The sequence below is a fragment of the Grampus griseus genome, assembly GCF_964374135.1.
Source record: "Grampus griseus genome assembly, chromosome: 12".
In the NCBI taxonomy this organism is placed as follows: domain Eukaryota; kingdom Metazoa; phylum Chordata; class Mammalia; order Artiodactyla; family Delphinidae; genus Grampus; species Grampus griseus.
Window position 1 is genome coordinate 13,923,433 of NC_139006.1, and position 22,364 is coordinate 13,945,796.

Genomic DNA, 22,364 nt, shown 5'->3' on the forward strand with positions numbered 1-22,364 from the left:
AGCTGAGACTGGATGGGCACCTGGTGCCAGGGAGGCAAAGGCTGAAGTTTAACTGTACCCACCAGTCATAAATTATTAACTCATGGCCAATCCTGTGGTTATCTAGAACTCTACCAAGGAATTTAGGGTTGACATGTACACACTGCTATATTTAAAATAGGTGACCCACCATTGTAAAGCAATTATACCCCAATAAAGATGTTAAAAAAAAAAAAAATTAATGGAATAAAAAAAAAAAAAAAAAAAAAAAAAAAAAAAAAAAAAAAATAGGTGACCAACAAGGACTTACTGTATAGCACAGAGAACTCTGCTCAGTATTCTGAAATAACTTAAATGGGAAAAGAATTTGAAAAAGAATAGATACATGCATGTGGATAACTGAATCACTTCGCTGTACACCTGAAACTAACAGAACACTGTTAATCAACTACATTCCAATAGAAAATAAAAATAAAAAAAATTTTAAAAGTAAAATAACATTTTAGTAAAAGAAGAAATTATAAGCATATATGGAGAAAGTTAGAAAGGTATACAATAAAATGTCGAGAAGAGTTTAAAAAAAATAGATGAACCCCTCCCATCCAGATTATTTTGAAGCAAATCTCAACAGATATTAAATACTACTACTACTAATTACTAATGATAATAATCACAATAGTGGAAACTTTCTGCAACAGCAGGCTCAGAAGGAAAGAGAGTAGAGCTATTCTCAACCACCAACATCCCTGGGCTGGAGTCATCTCTGGGGACAGGGGGTCATACCCAGAACTGAGGCGTCTTGAGAGTCAAACAACAGAGAGGTCTCCTGGGGACCATGACCGCATGTGGAGAGAAACAGGCCTCTGAGGTCTTTGGTGTCTCCATCATCTCTCTCCTAAGGCTTCAGTAGCCCCTCCAGACGGAGACAGTCACTGCACCATAAATTTCCAGAACTGAGACCTTTGGTTTGGAAGGTTTTTTGGTTCCCTTGCCCTCTCCACCCTGTGATGTTGAAACTTGTTGCTTTGCTCCATGTTCCGACTGTGGGTGTAATTATTGCCAGGGGACCAGCAATTAACCTGCCACAGAGCGAGCGGGAAGGGGTCTGTGGCTGTGTCCTGTGACAGAGCAGACGGCTTGTTGAGGTCCAGCAGAAGCGCCCGGGATGTCTGCTCTTAGGCAGGGGGTGGGGGACGGGAAGCAGGGGATGCTGGGGGCACAGAAGGGTCAGCATTTCTCACCTATCTCATCAGAATTGGAGTGCAGCGGAGAACTGGAATTTTATGAGGGAGAATAATACCTCTGTTTGTACCCGAGGTGCTGGAAAATGTCCCCTTCCTAATTTTCTCCTAGTATCCTTTTCTTTTTTTAAAATTAATTCATTCATTCATTTGTTTTTGGCCGCATTGGGTCTTTGTTGCTGCACGGGGGCTTTCTCTAGTTGAGGTGAGTGGGGGCTGCTCTTCGTTGCTGTGCGTGGGCTTCTCATTGCAGTGGCTTCTCTTGTTGCAGAGCACGGGCTCTAGGCACTCAGGCTTCAGTAGTTGTGGCACATGGGCTCACTAGTTGCGGCTTGCTGGCTCTAGAGCACCTGCTCAGTAGTTGTGGCACATGGGCTTAGTTGCTCCGTGGCATGTGGGATCTTCCCGGACCAGGGCTTGAACCTATGTCCCCTGTGTTGGCAGGTGGATTCTTAACCACTGCGCCACCAGGGAAGTCCTTCCAAGGACATGTTTGGTTCAGGCTTTCTTCCTCTCCCTGCTTTTGAGTTTCAGATTTTGACAATCGCTGGGAGTTAAAACTGGAGGTCGAGAGAGAGTAGAAAGATTTACATCATTAAAAAGGCCGACGAAGAGAAAAGACGGATCAGATAGACTGGGGATTCAAAACCTACTCCCCACTTACTAACTGTTGGGGTATCAGGACTCTCTGAGCCTCACCCCCTATTTTTGTAAAACGAGAATAGTAATGCTCTCCTCTTGGGATTTTTGTGCACATAAAACAAGATGTTCTGTTATAAAATATTGGTTATATTCCCCATGTTGTACAGTATATCCTTGTAGATCTTTTTTTTTTTTTTTTTGCGGTACACGGACCTCTCACTGTTGTGGCCTCTCCCGTTGCGGAGCACAGGCTCCGGACGCACAGGCTCAGCGGCCGTGGCTCACGGGCCCAGCCGCTTCACGGCATGTGGGATCTTCCCGGACCTGGGCACGAACTCGTGGCCCCTGCATCAGCAGGCGGACTCTCAACCACTGTGCCACCAGGGAAGCCCCTTGTAGATCATTTTATACCTAATTGTTTGTACCTCTTCCTCCCCTCCCCCTATATTGCCCCTCCGCGCTTCTGCTTCCCCCCGGTGACCACTGGTTTGTTCTCTATATCTGCGAGTCTGCTTTTTTGTTATATTCACTAGTTTTTTGTACTTTTTAGATTCCACATATAAGTGATATCATATGATTAAAAAAAAAAAAAGAAAGAAAGAAAGAAAGAAAAAAACAAAACAAACCAAAAAACCCAGGGGGGTGGTGGTGGGATGAATTGGGAGGTTGGGATTGACATATATACACTACTATGTATAAAATAGATAACTAATGAGAACCTACTGTATAGCACAGGGAACCCTACTCAGTGCTCTGTGGTGACCTAAATGGGAAGGAAATCCAAAAAGGAGGGGGTATATGTATACGTATAGCTGATTCACTTTGCTGTGCAGCAGAAACTAACACAACACTGTAAAGCAATTATACCCCAATAAAAATTTTTAAAAAAAGCCACCAAGATGTTCTCTGTAAGGCACTTAGTACATTAGCGTGTGATGAATACATTCACCTCGGTGTCTGACGTGGATGGACACTTCATTCGTGGCTCAGGCTGCTGCCTGGGAAGTGGGTCAAAGTGTGTTTGCGGTGGGGCGTTGAAAGCTCTAGTGGTGGAAGACACAACACTGGGTGATCGTGAACCTGTGAAACCTGACAAAGGGCTACCCAGCGACAAGGAGGTGGGAGATTTTCTGGCACTGGGAGCCTAGCAAACAACAGGAAAATAGGGGAGTGAATCACTGAGAAAAATAAAATCTTCCTGTTTGCACACAGGTTTGCTTTCTTCCTGTGTGATGCAACCTCAGGGGCCATAAGACTCTTCATTATATGAAATATCAGGGGCCATTGAACCAGGGTCGTACCACAGGGTGCTGGGAATTGCCATGAAATGATAGGTTATTGGTGAATAATGACCCCTTCTCTTTTCTTTAGAAGTCAACAGGACCCTACAGGTATATTATCATCTCATGCCTTCTCATGACCTCTTTCTGACCTCCCTTCTTCTTCTTTTTTTTTTTTTGGCCGCACCATGCAACTTGTAGGATCTTATTTCCCCTACCAGGGATTGAACCTGGGCCCTGGCAGTGAAAGTGCTGAGTCCTAACCACTGGACCACCAGGGAATTCCCTAAGACCTCCCATGTTTACAACAGCAATGAGCTCAGAGAGTGGAGGAAACCTTTCCAAACTGATGGTAGGGAGGCCCTCGTGGGACCAGAGTCCAAAGTCTTAATTCATTCAATATTTACATCCATACAGGGTCCTTGTAACTCTACCTAACCTTCTGGAATTACTTAGGAACAGTAAGAAGAAACCATTGAGTTGAGGAATAATTTCATTCATGGGTGACTTAAAATGGGCAGCATGAAAATAACCTATATGTCCAGCAGGAGGGGATGAGTTGAAACATTATAGTACGTTTATAAGGAATATTATACTGGCACTAAAAACAGTGCTGTGTGGGCTTCCCTGGTGGCGCAGTGGTTGAGAGTCCGCCTGTCGATGCAGGGGACGCGGGTTCTTGCCCCGGTCCAGGAAGATCCCACATGCCGCAGAGTGGCTGGGCCCGTGAGCCATGGCCGCTGAGTCTGCGCGTCCGGAGCCTGTGCTCCGCAACGGGAGAGGCCACAACAGTGAGAGGTCCGCGTACTGCAAAAAAAAAAAAAAAAAAAAATAGAGTTCAACCTAATATTTATATACTAGGTTCATGGGGAGAAAAAAAAGAGGACTTCCTTCCCCACACTATTTATTGGGAAGCTTATAAGAGCTGGTACTGTGTCCAGCACGTCACATGCATCGGCTCATATAATGAATGGGTCACAGAATCAGCCCAATGACCCACAGAGGTTATGCATTATGAAAAGCCCCACTCTCCTGAGGTTCAGAGAGGTTGAGTTTCTCACCCGAGGTCACAGAGCTGTCTAACCTCAGAGACACTGCTCAGAAACACCAAGCAACATTCACTTGTCTCTGCATACGGATATGTCTGTATAGCATTTGGCAAATTTGACTTGGACCTGTTGGGTCTACTGCCTGTCTATAAGTCATCTTAAGAGTTCAGGTCGTGTCTTATTTACCTGTGAATTTCCATACAGCGCCTAACACTTTAGTAGCTGTCCAACTGGTGTCTTATGATAATTCCATGAGGTTGTATGGAGGGTTGTATTGTATTGTGCGAAAGAAAACAGTGATGAGTATGAATTTGATGTTGGCTACATACAGCGCCCTGATGTCTGAGCAAAGCTCTAAATGAGGCCCTATCTCTTGTCTGGTCTCAAAGTACCTGGGTTGAGATTTCTGCCACTTACTGCTAAAGGACAAACGCTCAGAGTCAAGGTTTCCTCATCAGACGGAATAAGGGGCAGGGGATGGGCATTCCTACCTGGAGGAATTATTGGAAGGAATAGATGAGAATAACATTTAAAAGAGAGCATTAAACAAATCCATGCTCTATCTTACTGAGTATTTATCACTATACTATTTATAGAGCCTGGGATGTTGTCTGTGCTCACACATATATGTTTGAGAAATGATTGGCTATTTCTGTAAGGAAGTACTTTTTCGTGTCAGATTTATTTTTTCAAAAACGGGTGCTTTTTAACAGATACACACTATATATAAAATAGGTGAACAATAAGGGTTTACTGTAGAGCACAGGGAACTGTGTTCAACATCTTGTAATAACCTATAATGGAAAAGAATCAGAAAAAATATATAACTGAATCTCTTTGCTGTACACATGAAACTAACGCAATATTGTAAATCAACTATACCTCAATTGAAAAATGCAGGCTTTTGGTACATCTATCTCACGAATTCATGCAATAAGTATTTGAGTGCCTACCACGTGCCACCCACCTAAGGACCGAAAATAGAGCAATAAACCAATAGGGCAACTATCCCTGCCCTCACGGAGTCAAAAGTCAAGCCCTTGCACATGTAGGCAAATTACAAACTCACAACTGCGGCTCTCTAAAATTCACTTTGAGTTTCCTTCTATATAGCCTAAAATAGTGCTTCCTAAACACTGTGAAAAGTTGATGAAAAAGCAGCTAAAAGTTGTGAAGGTCATTGCCCCGGAAAAAGCAGAGGGGTGAGAGAGTTGTGGGCAGGGACTGCCTCTCTCCTCTTTTCGCGGCACTGTTTCTAGCTTTTTAACCTTACGGATATGTTACTTTACTAAATTAAAATTTTTTTTTCTACAAACACTGGAGTAAGGTTGCCCATTTTCAAATCTTCTATCGGTCACTTTCTAGCTCTGTGATATTGAGAAATTTACTTCATCCCACCCTTACACTCAGTTTTCTAAATCTTTATTTTTCTTTAAGTTTTGTTTTGTTTTTGTTTTAGCTGTGCAGCCTGCGGGATCTTAGTTGCCCGACCAGGGATCGAACCCACGCCCCCTGCAGTAGAAGCTCTGAGTCTTAACCACTGGACCACCAGGGAAGTACCTCTAAATCTTTAAAATGGGGATATATAAGCATCTCTCCGAAAAGAGTCATTGGGATACTTCCATGCAATAATGTGTGTAAAGTGTTTAACGTGGTAATCACCCAGGAAGTATTAGCTTTGGCCCCTGTCCTTCAAGTACCAGCTGAAGTGTTATTTTTCTGACTTCTCTGCCCACGCCAATGCCAATGCTATCCCCCCACCGATATCCTGCTTATATAGTTGTTGGTCTAATGTCTGCTTTTCCATTAGACTGAAAACCCTAGGAAAGAAGACATCAGGTCTTTTTATGTCCTGCTGTATCCTCGAGGCCCAGGAAAGATGTGTTCTTTTCAAGACTGAGATAACTCAGTCTTGAATAGGTGAAATGTGTTCCTAAATGAGAGAGACCAGATTCAAAGCTGGAGTGACCCGTCGTCCTGGTTTGCCAGAGACTGAGTTTTCCCACATGCTGAACTTTTTTTTTTTTTTTTTTTTTAGCCACGTCACACAGCTTGCAGGATCTTAGTTCCCCAACCAGGGATCCAACCCAGGTCCCCTGGCAGGGAAAGCGTGGAGTCCTAACCACTGGACCGCCAGGGAGTTCTCCGCACATGCCAAGCTTTCAACGTTAAAAGCAGTAGAGATCCTTGCAAACTGGGACGAGTTGGTGATCCTCTTTCAAACCTAGGTATGATTTGACTCCTGGGACCAGAACTCAGCGCCTTGCCATTGTCTCGAGATGTTTGTATCTGGATATGTTTTTAAATGTTGACTTGCCTTAGCCAGAAAATGGGAGGTCTTACTGGATAATGAGGGAGCACATTGCGAAAACAGAAGCAGGGTAGAAAAAGAACAAGAATTCCCCAAGAATCAGGGTAGCCCTGGCTGCTTCTGCAGTCCTAAGCCGGGTTGCAGCCAAAAGATGTAAGGATGAGCAAACTTTTGTGTGGGAAGGGCTTTGACGTTCTCGGAGCCGAGGTTATCAGGAAAGCCAAGTTGGCCCAGCTCTGGTCCTGATCGTTATTTATGACTTCATTGCTAAGATTATGATAATAATAAATAATAAATAAATAAATAAATATTTTTAAAAACAGTGAAATCGTGCTGTAATACTGTCTTGTAACCTCTTTCTTTTCCACACGACAATATAATATTAATGTGTAATCAGGACTATTGACGTTTGGGGCTGGATAATTCTTTGATGTGGGGCCCGTTCCGTGCATCTTAAGATGTTGGCAGCATCCTTGGCTTCTGCCCACTACATCCTGGTACCACTTGCCTCTCCCCTTAGTTGTGACAATCAAAATGTCTCCAAACGTTGCTGAATGTCGCCTGGGAGGCAAACGCACCCTTGATTGAGGCCTAGTTTCTATATTTATTTTTAAACTTTATTTATATATTTATATGTTTATGGAGTTCTTTTTTTTTTATGGAGTTCTTTATTTAATGTCTGTTCTCTTTTACTAGACTACAAGCTCCATGGTGGCAGGGGCTGATTTTTTTCTTAAGGGTGTACAGTATGATATCACTTACAAGTGGAATCTAAAAAAATGCAGCAAACTAGTGAATATAACAAAAAAGAAGCAGATTCACAGATGTAAAGAACACACTAGAGGTTACCATTGGGGGTATGGAAGGGGAGGGGCAATATAGGGAAGGGGGAGGGGGAGGTGTAAGATACGCTACAAGGATGTATTGTACAACATGGGGAATAGAGCCAATATTCTGTAATAACTGTAAATGGAAAGTAATCTTTAAATTGTATACAAATTTTTGTCTATTCGGTTGCACCAGGTCTTGGTTGTGGCTTGCACGCTCCTTAGTTGTGGCATGTGAACCCTTAGTTGCGGCATGTGGACTCTTAGTTGCGCCATGTGGGATCTAGTTACCTGACCAGGGATCAAACTTGGGCCCCCTGCATTGGGAGCACAGAGTCTTAACCACTGAACCACCAGGGAAGCCCCTATATAAAATTTTTTTTTTAATTTTAATAAAAATTAAAAATAAAGGGCTTCCCTGGTGGTGCAGTGGTTGAGAGTCTGCCTGCCGATGCAGGGGACGCGGGTTCGTGCCCCGGTCCGGGAAGATCCCACATGCCGCGGAGCGGCTGGGCCCGTGAGCCATGGCCGCTGAGCCTGCGCGTCTGGAACCTGTGCTCTGCAACGGGAGAGGCCACAGCAGTGAGAGGCCTGCGTACCGCAAAAAAAAAAAAAAAAAAAAAGCTGCTGACATACGATGGTACAATTGGATTGGGCATCCCAAATGGCTCACCTGCCTGGTTGGCTGGCTGCCGGCTGCCCAGCTGGGGTGCAACCAGAGCGTCTACATGGGATCTGACTAGCATGGCAGTCTCAGGGAAGCTGAGCTTCTAATATGGTGGCTCAGGGTCCAAGCAAAAATGTCCCAGCAAATAAGATGGGAGCTGCGGCAACACTTGACCCAGCCTCAAAAACCACACCGACTCACTTCATCTTTTATGGGTTTTAAGTGAGTCACTAAAGTCAGGCCAGATTCAAGGGGAAGAAACACAGACCTCATTTCTCTATGGGAGAATTCTCAAATAATTTATAGCTGTTTTCAAAAAACCCTCCAGGGTGTGAATTTCCCCATTTGAAAATTAGGGCTCTAGAATGGATAAAGAAGATGTGGTGTATATCTATCTATCTATCTATCTACCTATCATCTATCTATACAATGGAATACTACTTGGCCATAAAAAAGAATGAAATAATGCCATTTGCAGCAATGTGGATGGACCTAGAGATTATCATACTAAGTGAAGTCTGAAAGAGAAAGACAAATACCATATGATATCAATTATATGTGGAATCTAAAATATGACACAGATGAGCTTATCTAGGAAACAGAAACAGACTCAGACATAGAGAACAGACTTGTGGTTGCCAAGGAGGAGGGGAGATTGGGGAGGGATGGATTGGGACTTTGGGATTAGCAGATGCAAACTATTAGATATAGGTTGGATAAACAACAAGGTCCTACTGTATGGCATAGGGAACTATATTCAATAGCCTGTGATAAAACACCATGGAAAAGAATATGAAAAAGAATGTATATATATATATATATATATGTATAACTGAGTCACTTTGCTTTATAGCAGAACTAACACAACACTGTAAATCAACTATACTTCAATAAAACAAATTTTTTAAAAAAAGAAAATTAGGGATCTAGATAACCAAGTGATTCCTAAAGATTTATCCAACCCCAGTATTCTTTAAGATCCTACTCTCTACATGAAAACCTAATATTCTCACAGTTTCAAGTGATGGACATTCAAGTTTATTGATTCTCGTTGACCTACTATGTTAGCCCCCTGGTCCAGCCTGGGGATACAGTCGTGAATAGTGGGCTCTTGCAGGTAGGGAGGTGGAAAACTACAGTAGCCAGGGGCCTGGGCGGTGGCGCTGCACAGCCTGGGTCAAAGGTTGGCTCTGTTATTTACTTAGAGGAGTGACCCTGGGGAAGGAACTTCATTGTACCATGCCTCAGTTTCCTCATCTAGTAATACCCATCTCCTAGGGTTGTGTAAGCTTAAAAGTGATAGCGCAGATAAAAGTGCTTAGAACAGCGTAAGTACTTAACAGATATTCGCTTTTATTTTCCCCGTCAACGGGTTTGAGCTCCACTGGTGTTATCTTTTAAGTAACAAACCTGAGGTCACACTGCAAGCTGGGGTTAGAGCCAGGATTCAAAGCCTGATCTTCAGGCACCAGGACTGGTGTATCTTCCTCCAGGTTGCAAGACCCTGCAAAGAGAAGTAGAGAAGGTGGTCCCGGACTCAGTTGCCCTCAACCCCACAAACGGCCCGATTCATTTGACAAGGCGGAGAACGGCTTTCTGCCTCCCATGTATGCAATCATAGACTCATTCCTTATGCAATACACTCTGTAGTGACAGAGTTTGGAAATTAAGACCTTTAGGAATTAGCTAAATTGGAAATCTTGTTCTCTGTACTTGTACTTGGCACGAAAAACTGATTCCTTTTCCCTGGGATGAAAAAAAAAAAAAAAAAATCCCTGTGGGGAGAGGTCTCAGGGGCGCCCTCTACTGAGAGAAAAAGGCAACGGAAGTGGAAATGGTGATTTCTCAGGCACCTTGGTGTTTTCTCACCTTGAGAAACCATTTCCTAAAGTTAGAGCTTGCGCACCTGGCCTGATGCAAAGACTGAGCGTTTCCACTCAGGCTGTGTAGTTGGCCAGGCTCAAAGTTATTCCTTAATAATAATAATTAGTATTCTATGAACATGTTTGAGCATTTAATGTTCTAGCAAAGTGCGTTCCCTATTTAATCTTTACAGTAGTAACAGTGCCTCCATTTTATAGATAAGGAAACTAAGCCACGGAGATTTAAACTCACCTGTCCTTACAGACATTAATTTGTATCCGTCTCAAAGTTTCTCAAAGTTTCTCACACTTGATCCCGTTCCAACAACTTATAACACGTACACAGTACACTTTGCATTCATTTGCCTTATACAGGTCTCTCTCTTATTTTTTTCACGGATGTAATACTTCCAGCCAGGCTAAAGGTACCTTGAGGTCTAGGACAGAGCTGTTTCTCACTATTGTCTCAGGGTGACAGACACCAAATAAGTACTTATTAAATGGAATTCAAAATTCACTCATTATTTCTCTGCTTTTGACAAGGAATTATAGAGAAGAGTTATATTACCTTGGACATTTAGGCAAATTGTTATCCTCCAAATATTCTATGGGTTTGTTAAATAACAGCAAAAGATATGGCAATTCACAGTTGTTATAGCAATAAGGAGATAGAATTAGTGAAATATATTGATAATCTCTAATCTCTAGGGAGCCAAGAATTTTAAGTGTATTGTTCCCACTCCCACCTCTGCGAAGTTGTGAATTTCAGTTGCATGGCATTTCACATTGTTTTCCAATTCACCAAAGACAAAGCTGTTTGCAAGCAAATCTAGTCTCAGCACTTGAATGTTCTAAATATAGTCAGCCCTCCGGCTCTGTATCCTTGGGTTGGTTGAATCCTGCGGATACAAAGGGTCAACTAAGGGACTTGAGTATCTGCAGATTTTGGTTTCTGCTGGGAGTCCTGGAGCCCAGCCCCAGAGGATACCGAGACAGGGCTGTACAATTTTTAAAATACCTTTGTTGGAGTATAATTGCTTTACAATGTTGTGTTAGTTTCTGTTGTACAACAAAGTGAACCAGCTATAGGTATACCTATATCCCCATATCCCCTCCCTCTTGAGCATCCCTCCAGGTGGTCACAAAGCACTGAGCTGATCTCCCTGTGCTATGTGGCTGCTTCCCACTAGCTATCTGTTTTACATTTGGTAGTGTATATATGTCCATGCCTCTCTCTCACTTCGTCCCAGCTTACCCTTCCCCCTCCCCGTGTCCTCAAGTCCGTTCTCTACATCTGCATGACTGTACAATTTAAAAATCTAGTTACAAGAAGCAGAACAGTGTCAGAAAAAGAGTGTTAAATTAGGGGTTAGGATACCTGTTTTTTTTTTTTAATCGCTAAAAATTATGCAATATACACACATTCAGAAAATGTACAGCTGGGGGCTTCCCTGGTGGTGCAGTGGTTGGGAATCCACCTGCCGGTGCGGGGGACGTGGGTTCGATCCCTGGTCCGGGAGGATCCCACATGCTGCGGGGCAACTGTGCCCGTGTGCCACAACTACTGAAGCCTGTGCACCTAGAGCCCATGCTCCACAATAAGAGAAGCCACCGCAACGAGAAGTCCGTGCACCACAACGAAGAGTAGCCCCCACTCGCCACAACTAGAGAAAGTCCACGCACAGCAACGAAGACCCAATGCAGCCAAAAAAATTAAAAATAAATTAAATAAATAAATAAAATTTAAAAAAAAAAGAAAAGGAAATGTACAGCTTAATGACTTATGGCAAAGTGAATATCCATGAAACCATCACCCAGATTTTGTGTGAGATGCCAGGAAGGTCAGCCCCTCTGGACCTTTGTGTCCCATCCGTTAGCAAAATGACCTGCTCCACTGTAATGTGGCGTTTAATTGCAACATTTCACTTCATCAGTTGCTTGAGCTATAATTTATTAAATTGTGTTTTGTTGGATATTTAGGGGGTTGTGGGGTTTTTCTCTGTATTAGGAAGAACCCTTCAACAAATAGCTCGCCCTCACTCTTACTTATATCCATAGTGATTGCTTATCAAAAATTTCTAGAAGTGGAATTGCTAGGTCAACGGGAATTGCTTGATTTTTAGTGCCTTTGCAAGGCACATAATTAGCACGAAGAAGAAAAATGATTTTGTGAAAGAAATTTGAGCAGCGAAAGACATTTATGAATATGAAGGTTTTGCTCTGGGGCAATAGGCAGTCAAGAGGAGATCGTGCAGGCACAGAATGGGCTACTCTGGAGGCTAAAATTTTTCCGCAGAAAAATTACAATTTGCTATTTTCAAAAATTGTAGTTTAGTTCAAACTCACCAGCTTCCCCAAAGAGGATTTGAGACAGCTTACAATGAGAGAACCAGCGTCAAGGAGTCGAAAGCCATTCCTGGTAGAGCACCAAGGCAACAGACAAGTTACAACATAGCTTTTCAAAAGCACTCAACACCCAGCTCAGGGTGAAAAATCGCTTTTAAAGTTCAGCCAAGCATTGGCCACTAGAGGGCACTAGCAACACATATTTCCAGCCGCTATCAGCGCTGCGGGAATTGGGGTTGGATTGTCCGTTCTTTTCCACCCTTTCTATCAGAGATAAGGCAATGGCCTGGAGCTTCCAGAATCCTTGCTGGGAGGGGCCCTCCATCTTCCAAACCCCGAGAACTTGAATATTCTGTGAAACAGCTGGTAACTTTAACCTTGAAAGAAAGCCTGTGGACATAAGGGGGAAAAAGACAGACTGCTCAAAATAATCGAGTTTTTGTTTTTTTAAAGTTCATAATTATTTTTTTCCACTTCCGATGAATAAGATTTATCACTGAGTGACATGCCACTCGTTAATTTTCTCTCTGTCCTTCAATTTGGCCTCTCATGAAGTCCCCTGGGTTTTTATTTCCCTCATGTTGAAGGAATTTAATAGCATTGACAGCTTAACATGTAGCCAAATATCATAACTCCTGTAAGTGGTATAGTCCATAATTATTCATAATTAATATGAAACAGCCACCAGCGTTTATGAGGCAGCAATGATGCTCTGGGTCTTGGACTCTAAAAAGCAGCTACAAATCCCCAGGCTACTAGGAACTGAGAGACGGGGTGCTGCTTTGCAATGGATTAGAGACATTTGGATGCTTTCTGAGTCCCCAAAAAGTGGTCTTGCTAATTGCCATTCATAAGACCCTGGTCCTGTGTCTTTCACCAAATTACACACTCTGCTTCACCTGGGAGGACGATACACCCCCTGAAGTTTATTCTATATCGAATCAGAGTAGAATCTCTCTGGGCAGAGTCTGTTTTCCTATTGACAAGGTTGCCAGTTCAAAGAGAAACTATATCTCCTCAGTGAGTGGAGGGGAAGGGAAGAAATCAGTCATCCGCTTTAAATTGCTTTTTGTTTGTTGGTTTGGTTTTGGTTTTTTGTGGGGTTTTTTGGCCACACGGCTTACAGGATCTTAGTTCCCCGACCAGGGATCCAGCCCGGGGCCCAGGCAGGAGAAGCACCGCTGGACTGCTAGGGAATTCCCCAAATTGCTTTTTAACTTTATTTTTTACATATTTTTTCAGTTTGTAATATACTTATTTTAAAAATTGAGATATAATTGACAGATAACCTATTCATTTCAGGTGTACAGCACAATGATTTGATAAATGTATGCAAAATAAGTATGCAAATGTATGCAAAATGTATGCAAAATACGCACCATAATTTAGTGAATATCCACCACCTCACATCATTACAAATTTTTTTCTTGTGGTGAGAGCTTTTAGGATCTCCTCTCTTAACAACTTGCTAATATACAATACGGTATTGTTAACTGTATTCACCACGATGTACATTACATCCTCAGGACTGATTTGTCTTCTAACTTAATGACCAGCTTCATGCATTTTGTCCACCCTCAGGCCTCTCCTCTGGCAACAACCAATCTGTTCTCTGGACCTGTGAGTTCAGTTTTGGGGTTCTTTCTTCCTCCTTCCCTCTCTCTCTTTCTCTCTCTTTCTTCCCTTCCTTCCTTCCTTCCTTCTTTCCTTCCTTCCTTCCTTTTTCTTTCTTTCGTTTTAGATTCCACATATAAGTGAGATCACACAGCATTTGTCTTTCCCTGTCTGACATCTTTTACTTAGCAAAATGCCCTCGAGGTCCATCCACGTTGTCACAAATGGCAGAATTTCCTTCTAGCTTTTCTTCTTACTAGAGAAGGTGCCTGGAATTCTAATTCCAGGTGGAGAAGGTGCCCCAAATTAGGCCTAAACAGAGTTGCAAATAAAGGGGTTTGAGCCAAGATTTGGAAAATCGGGGTGTACAACCTTTCAAAAGCCTCTTTTATTAGCAAATGGCTGCAAAGTCATATGTCTTTCTTTTAATGGTCTCCTCCTTTATCCTCAAGGAGCTTCTGTCCCTCTGAGGCTGAGTCTCTTTGGTTATCAGCAAACCACAGGGGCCTGATAACTTCAGAAGGGAAGCACCTATTTCAAATGGGAGGCACCTATCTTCATAACTTTCCATTGTGGAAGGAGAAAATGCTTTGGCAAAGATAAATGACTGATTTTAATTCGGACTCGACATCCATCTTGGCAAAAACTAAAACCGGTTTGGAGAGATTAAAAACGTGGCACGGAGGTTAGACAGTCATTCCTGCAAAGGAAATTCTGTGCAGAGATAAGCCCGGTTCTTTGGAGCGTGAGATGTTTTGACTGCGAATACTTTGATTTTCTTTACATCCCTTTCTTTCTTACAAGACGTTTCTCCTCTAGGTCTTCCTTTTCTCGTTTGAATGTTTATCCATTTGAAAGGCCTGGGTATTTAAGCCAATAACAAATGTCTCCTGTTGCTCTTGGCTGGAAACTTCTGAGAGAGAACTTGCTAGAGATTTTCTTCAGAAAGCAGGCACAGGAATTTCGAAGTGGCCAGGCAGTACCTTGAGACCTCATTAGAGCACAAAGAGAAAGAAACGCATTTAATCACACACCCTCCCCCTTTTCCCCTGCCCAGTGTTTTGAATCCGCTGAGTGTCGTGTCCGTGTCGGTTCCTAAGCTTGTGGTTTGTCGGAAGAGTTCAAAGGCATCGTCTGATATTTCGATGTCGCACCACTCAGCGGAATGTCTTGATCATATCTTTCAGAAACACTCTACTATGAGGCAACAGGTCAAGGATGGAGTCCAGAAAAATCAAAGCCTGCACAGATTCTTTAGGAGAACTTTGCTCAGAAGACAGGGCTTCGCAACCGCTGGACTGTCTTTGCGGTGCTGGCTTCTCTCCTACTCTTTCTCGGATGCATGCGTGTGGTTAGAGTTTCCAAGATATTTGGCTTTAGAGACTCAGAACCTGATAGTCAAAATTTTCAACAGAGAAGTTCCCGAGTTACGGGCTGCAGAGAATTTCAATATAAATTCAAAATCTCGTGCCTATTCAGCTGCTGACACCTAGAACTGGAATGCCCATGAGTCCACGGGGACCCTGGTAAAAATGATATAAAAAAAGGCTCTTAAAATGACTTATGGGGTCCAGTAGATGTTTCCTTAAATGTAGGCAGATAGACCTGAGATGCAGGCACAGAATCGAGAGCCACCGTGACTTGGCCAAGTGTACTTCACAATTGCTTGTGGTGATGGTGATGAGGGTGATGGTGCTGGTGATGGAAATGGTGGGAGTGGTACACACGGTGATGGTGGTGGCAATGGTGGTGGTGCTGGTGGTGGTGGTGCTGGTGGTGGAAAGAATGCTGGTTAAAGTGGTGGTGATGACAGGTGGGGTGTTCACAATGGGTATGATAACAGCCAGGGGGGACAGTAGTTATGGTGGAGGTGGTGGTGGTTATGACGGTGGTTATGACAATGGTGAGGATGGAGGTGATGATGGAGGATGGAGACGAGATCCCAAATCTGAGTCCTCCTAGCACTCAACTCTTACTATTATAGCCTATATGTGAGCCAAGGATATTAGACAAAAAAGTGACTCATGGGAGAACACACAGAATGTTGTGAGGGTGCTGTGAAGATTTTATAGTTAGTGTATCAAGTTTACTGTATTGTTTTCCCAACAAAAACAATAAACTCTTGTTGAAGCAAATATAGAAAACATATCAAAGTATAATGAGGAAGTAGCAAGTATACCTGGGAGATGAGATTTTAGGACAGGTTTGCTCCTGGTTTGTAACGTTTGTATTTTCTATGAAGGTTTTACAGGCTGATTTTATCTTGGCAGACAGGAGAAATTGAGGATGCCAATACAAGCTCTTCCTTTAATGCTTTAATAACCCTGTGATGCATATGTAATCACTCTGATATTGTCATTGAGAAAACTGAACGTTGAAGTCACGTGCCTACAACAACCTACAGCAAATTAGTGGCAGAGTCAGGATGCGAACTCAGGTCTCCCTGACTCCCAAGTTGCCTCAGATCTGACATACGATACTGTCTCCCGAGGACAGCCTTTAGGATCCTCACAGAAATACTGTCTTCAGGGATGATACATCAAGAAGCCTTAAAAGTGGTCCTCTGGTGGTTTGTATAATTCAAGCTTCTTGTGCCAAAGCAGACGTTGCTTTGGCAGGATTCTAGTGAACCTGGGTCCTAGGCTTCTGGAATCACAGGCAGTTAAGAATTGGACATGTTCTTGTCAGGCTTCTATTCTTTTTTTTTTTTTTTTTTTTTGGCTGTATTGGGTCTTCATTGCTGCGCGGGGGCTTTCTCTATTTGCGGTGAGTGGGGGCTACTCTTCATTGCGGTGCGCAGGCTTCTCATTGTGGTGGCTTCTCTTTGTTGCAGAGCATGGGCTCTAGGTGCACGGGCTTCAATAGTTGTGGCTCGCGGGCTTAGTTGCTCCGCGGCATGTGGGATCTTCCCGGACCAGGGCTCGAACGCGTGTCCCCTGCATTGGCAGGCGGATTCTTAACCAGTGTGCCACCAGGGAAGTCCCCAGGCTTCTATTCTAAACTCTTCTTAGGACAAGAAAATCCCTTTTTTAACATCCCAGATAGATGGTCCCCACTTGTCTCTTGAAGATTGCCTACCTTGGGAGCTCTGGCTCTCACAGACAGCCCCGCCTTTACCATATTATAAAACACTCTAGCTTTAAAATCTCTATCACATGCTGAATCCTAATTGATTCCCGTGTCACCTTCATCAACTATACTGGATGAGGTTCTTTTTTCTTCAACAACACAACTCTCTAAATATCTGTGGGCTGCCATCTTCTGTCCCCAGGATTAACAGCCACAAACAACTCCATCCGTTTGCTCCAAGACCCAGAACCCCTTCATCTTGGTATCCCCTGTCCTTCACAAACAATAGAGCCCCAGGCCTGAATCCTACAGGTTCTCCAATAGAACCTTGGCTGAGATGCTATTCTGTGAACGAACCCTAACACATCCCTGAGTTATTTTTCTAAACAGCTTAATTGGGATATAATTCACGTACACACAACTCACTCATTTAAAGCGTGCGATTCAGTGGTTTTCTGTATGTTCACAGGTATACGCAACTATCACCCCAGACAAGTTTTGAATATTTTCATCAACTCAAAAAGAAATGCTCTAGGGCTTCCCTGGTGGCGCAGTGGTGGAGAGTCTGCCTGCTGACGCAGGGGAAGCGGGTTCGGGCCCCGGTCCGGGAGGATCCCACATGCCGCGGAGCGACTGGGCCCGTGAGCCATGGCCGCTGAGCCTGCGCGTCCAGAGCCTGTGCTCCGCAACAGGAGAGACCACAAAAGTGAGAGGTCCACGTACCGCAAAAAAAAAAAAAAAAAAATACTCTACCCCTTGGCTATCATTCCTATCCGTGTCCTGAACACTTTACATGAATGAATCTTATAACATGTGGTCTTTTGTCTCTGCCTTCTTTCCCTCAGCATAATATATTCAAGTTTCATCCATGTAGTAGCATGTGTCAGCACGTCCTTCCTTTTTACGACTGAATAACATTCCAGTGTGTGGATAGATCACATTTTGTTTACCCATTGGGCGACTAATGGACATTTGGGTCGTAGTCACCTCAAGTTACTTGGGTATCACTTATGATCGGCTGGTTTCAGTAACCCAAACTGCCAAGTCACAGTCACATCAACTGTGATGAAGCCTCTCGTCCATCCTGGGTTTTGGCATTGGATTAAAAACTAAAAGTGAGTTTAAATGCATCCCTTGACATTTTGTCTAGCACTATTTAGAATTTTAGATTCTTTTAAAGTCGTCTAAATTTGAGGTATCCTTTCCAGTTCGCTGACATCTCCAAAGAAGGATGCCTTTAGGTCATTATCAGTAATAAAGTGGACAGAGAGGCTCCGAGGACAAAGCTTGACACTGAAACAGTGTTTTCCCAAAGTAAGTTCCCTGGATGTCTAGTTCCATGAGATGTCAATAGACATCATGGAAACGAAGGTCGTCCACCAAAAGGGCATGGACCCCTCCAGACTCTTAGTTCATTTCTACCCAATGACTGAAACATGCCGTGTCTCTGAGGCGTCGGGCTCCTGTGGGTCCAAGGAGATGGGGACACAGGAATCCAGCTGGCTGCTGGCATGAGGCTAAGTTGGAGGCTGCGCCCCAGTCTCCCAGGGGCATGGTTATAGTAGCTGCTACCAGCAGAGAGAAAGCCTTGGGTGGATAGTAGCTTTCTGGAAAGAGGTTCCTTATCGTTTCTGTCTCAGGTTCTTGGGACACATCTTCCACCATCCTACGGAAGCCAGTGCCAGGGTCCAGGGGACTTTGGCCCAGTGAAAGCTAGAATCATCTTCCACCCAAGCGCCACGTCGTAAGAGTTCTGGGCTAGCGGATGAAGGATGGCTGTGTGTGCTTGTGAGAGCGGCCCCTTCTGGGCCCTATATAACACACTCTCCCCAGTTCTCTTTGCTTTGACAGGAAGAAAATTCACCCCAATAGCAGAGAAGCCAACTTGGTGATGGTGTTCTCCAGGAGGTCTTTGTTTCATTTAAGTTTTAAATCAGAGGGAATCACACAGGCTCTAAGACCCCCTGGCTGTCTTTTAAAAAAATGTTTTTTTCTCTGAGTAAAAGATCATAGATTCAGGACCGGGCTTCCCTGGTGGCACAGTGGTTAAGAATCCACCTGCCAATGGAGGGGACAGGGGTTCGAGCCCTGGTCCGGGAAGATCCCACATGCCGTGGAGCAACTAAGCCCGTGCACCACAAATACTGAGCCTGCACTCTAGAGCCCACGAGCCACAACTACTGAGCCCGCGTGCCACAACTACTGAAGCCCGTGCGCCTAGAGCCCGTGCTCTGCAACAAGAGAAGCCCCCACAATGAGAAGCCCGCGCACCGCAACGAAGAGTAGCCCCTGCTCGCCGCGACTAGAGAAAGCCTACGTGCAGCAATGAAGACCCAATGCAGTCAAAAAAAATAATAAAATAAAATAGAAAAGATTGTTCAAAAGAAAAAAAAAGATTCAGGACCTCAAGGGAAAAGAATCGGAGGGAAGAATCATGCCCGAGCACGGAGAGAAATGTCCACGTGGTTTAGAAGGCAACCAGCTTAATACCTTATTTCTTGTGATTGCTTTTTCCCCCTTTACAGACTTCAACTGTCTCTTCATCATTATCAAATAATTGCAACATTTGGAAAGTACATGGCAACAGTTTATAAATCGCTTGCACACATATATTCTCTCTCTCTCCTTCTTCTTTGCTCTGTCTCTCCACGTCTCTCTGTCTTTCTATCCCTCTGGCTCTTTCTCTGCGTTTAGACCCTCACGATAACCTTTCAAAGGACATATGGGACCTTTTACGGATGAGCAAACTGAGCTTCGGGAAAGAAGTCTCCCCCCTCGCAAACCCGCAGCCGGTCAAGTGGCAGAGCTGGGCTCTGCTGATCGTGTTGGGCGCTAGCATTTTTTCTCTGCTCTACCAAGTTTGCTCTTAAGGACAGAATTCTGGAACCTCTAGGCAGTGGGTTGGGGGGAAGATCAGTTAGTTATTGAGACAAAGACTTTCAAGGAAGCCTGAGAGCCTCTTTGCCGTAGTTAATTCTTCATCAAATGCCTCACTCCCCTCCCCATTCCAAACCAGCCAGAGACAATGATATGATTTTATTTGATTTTCTTTGTCTGACCTGCTTATCTCACCTGCTTTAAAGTTAGCTTCTAAATATGCACGTTAAAGGTGATTAGAAGACTTGGGGGCATCCTCTGTCATCAGTTAATGCTTGAGAAGGTCTCGGGTCCAGCTCACGGTGCCCGGGCCTTTGCACCATACATCACTGACAGCCAACAGGCAGCCCGGCGGCCCTCTTGCTTCCCTCACCAGCATCTGCCTCCGAACCGGCTGCAGATCGGAGGGGTCGGAGACGAGTTTAATTTAAAGACGAGCCCCCCTTTGCGCTGCCAAAGGAAACGGCGTGTCAGCTACGTCAAAAATAGATACTGTTGTGCAGATATATGGACGGGGAGGTGGACGCCGCCCCTGTCATTCATTACCTGGATTGCCTTTAAATGTCAAAACAAATCCTTCTCCGGTCCTTCTCCAAAACTTAAATCATCAAGAGAGACAGGGTCAGCCTCTGCAGTTTGGAATGCTGGAAGAGAGGGGGATGGGTAGATGATGAAGTGAGGAGGGAAGGTAAGTGAAGGCTGCCCGTGTTTCTGGGGCTCAGCGTGTACATACATGGAGAAAAGATTTCCCCTGTTTGCCTCAGAAAATTGTGAAGATCGGAGCCTGCCCCTGCTGCCTGGAGATTTATTTCACAATTCCAGACGAGTGCCTCTCGACGTGTAAATATTGATGTGGATTTGTGTAAAAGCAGCCGCAATGCTATGTATCAAAATGAACAGCTGATGTGAACGTGAGTGGTCAGAAGAAGCATGACACACGTAGGACACTAATTACGCTGGGTTACATTAGTCCCTGCTTTTTCTGTGCGAGGCATCTGCTGTTCATCTCTTTTAAGACTAGAGCAACCCTATGAGCTGGATTACCCCCATTTTACAGATGAGGAGACTGAGGATTGGAGAGGTTGAGGTCCCTGCTCCAGGTTGCACAATATGGCTCAGGGGTGGGACTCAAAAGCCCACAGTCTTAGGCTCCACGTGGGCTTGGGTACATAATCAAAAAGCTTAAACTGTAGCACATCAGGAGATAAATGCAATGCTTAGCTTATATCGGCATGGATGCCTTAAAGTTGAGGAACAAATAAGTTGTAATAAGGTGATTTATACTGTTTGAAAAAAATCAATGCGTGCATTAGTGGTTACGAGGCTAGGAGTCAGAGCCAGACTCCCTGGCTTTGAACACTTCTATTTCCTAACCATGGGCACTTGGGCACATCACTGACCTGTTTGCGCCTCAGTTTCCTCATCTGTAAAATAAGGAGAATAACCTTATCCTCCTCAGAGTGTGGTCAAGAGAATAAAAGGAATTAATACTCATCAAACACTTTAATAGCTTCTAAGCATGAGATGAACGTTTAATAAATATTAGCTACTGTGAAGCACACACGTATCTAGTATATTCTGCTTTTAGTCCTTTTAACTAAATAACGTTATGGCTTCCACATCAAAGAATTCTAAACTGCTGAGACTTTTCTGAGAATATGGGGGTATCGATTAGATAGGTAGAGAATATGTTTTGCAGCATTTATATATTTAAAAGAATTGCTATATTTTGGGTTGTGTATGCATACGGGAAAATACTGGTGTTTTTCAAAGTGTATATATATATATATATATATATATACACACACACTTTTTTTTTTTTTGGCCCATCTGCATGGCCTGTGGGATCTCAGTTCCCCGACCAGGGATTGAACCTGGGCCCCGGCAGTGAAAGCACCAAGTCCTAAGTACTGGGCTGCCAGGGAATTCCCTATATATATATATATATTTTTTTTATATATATATATTTTATATATATATATATATATATATATATTTTTTTTTTTTTTTTTTTTGGTTACGCGGGCCTCTCACTGTTGTGGCCTCTCCCGTTGCGGGCACAGGCTCCAGACGCACAGGCTCAGCGGCCATGGCTGACTGACCCAGCTGCTCCGCGGCATGTGGGATCTTCTCGGACCGGGGCACGAACCCGTGTCCCCTGCATCGGCAGGCGGACTCCCAACCACTGCGCCACCAGGGAAGCCCCCAAATATATTTTTTAAACATATGATAGAGCTCCAAAGGGAAAACAATCCAACTGTCCATCAACTGGTGAACGGATACATAAAAGGCAGTGTATTCATATAAAGAAGCCTTACTCAGCAACAAAAAAGAGCAGAGCACGGACGCTGATACGTGCTACCTACCGCACAGACGAATCTCTAAAACCTTATGCTAAGTGAGAGAAGCCAGTAGCAGACGATGCCAGAGTTCATCCATTTATACGCCATGTCTAGAAAAGGCAAATCCATGGGGATGGAAAACAGATTAGTATTTGCCTGGCTCTGGCGTCAGAATGGGGAGTGGCTGCAAATAGACCCAAAGGCCCCTTTTTGGGGTGATGGGTATGTTTTCAAATTGGATCATAGGGAACGTTGCAC